Source organism: Egretta garzetta, unplaced genomic scaffold (assembly GCF_000687185.1).
Source record: "Egretta garzetta isolate BGI_Z169 unplaced genomic scaffold, ASM68718v1 scaffold71, whole genome shotgun sequence".
In the NCBI taxonomy this organism is placed as follows: domain Eukaryota; kingdom Metazoa; phylum Chordata; class Aves; order Pelecaniformes; family Ardeidae; genus Egretta; species Egretta garzetta.
The window spans coordinates 451,627-452,547 of record NW_009258618.1 but is presented as its reverse complement, the minus strand read 5'-3'; the positions used below and the strand labels follow the sequence as shown (position 1 = coordinate 452,547).

Below are 921 nucleotides of genomic sequence, written 5' to 3'. Positions count from 1 at the left end.
CTTTTGGGCTGCCAGCGCACATGGCCGGCTCATGTCCACCTTTTCCTCCCCCAGCACCCCCAGGTCCCTCTGGGCAGGGCTGCTCTTCATCCCTTCATCCCCCAGCCTGGGTGGGTGCCGGGGGTTGCCCTGGCCCAGGTGCAGGACCTTGCACTTGGCCTTGTTGGACCTCATGAGGTTCACACGGGCCCACCTCTCCAGCTTGTCCAAGTCTCTTTGGATGACATCCCATCCTTCTGGCATGTCAACTGCACTGCTCAGCTTGGTGTCATCTGCAAACCTGCTGAGGGTGCACTCAATCTCTATCTGTATCACTGATGAAGACATTATACAGCACTGGTCCCAGTACAGACCCCCGAGGGACACCACTTGTCACCGGTCTCCATCTGGACATCGAGATGTTGACCACTACCCTCTGGATGCAATGATCCAATCAATTCTTTATTCACTGAACACTCCACCCATTAAATCCATAGCTCCCCAACTTAGAGAGGAGGATGTTGTGGGGGGCCGTGTCAAAGGCTTTGCAGAAGTCCAGATAGATGACGTCCATTGGTTTTCCCTTGTCCACTGTTGTTGTCACACCATCATAGAAAACCACGAGGTTCATCAGGCAGGACTTGCCCTTGGTGAAGCCATGCTGGCCATCTTGATTCACCTCCCTGTCCTCCATGTGCCTTCGTATTCCAGAAGGGTGAGATGGACAGCTCGCTCAGTGTGCTATACTAAAAACCATCCTGTCCATCCCACCAGAAAACTGCGTGTGAACGAACCCCGCACTCCCAGCATCTGAATCCTTTTGCCTTAACTTGCTCCACTGCAAACCGCTACAAAATGACCCTTGTTGGCTCACCCACCCCAGGTCCCCGACATTTCTGGGACCCCTGCGCAGTTGTTCCTGGCCCCCCACGCGCTTCATGC

General features: G+C 54.6%; 1 protein-coding gene across 1 annotated transcript in view; it reads right to left on the bottom strand.

Annotated features, from left to right (window-relative positions):
* The window catches only part of LOC104134542 (protein kinase C beta type), a 78,316-nt gene that overhangs the window by 40,457 nt on the left and 36,938 nt on the right, over positions 1 to 921 (bottom strand). The gene's annotated exons all lie outside the window — the stretch shown is intronic.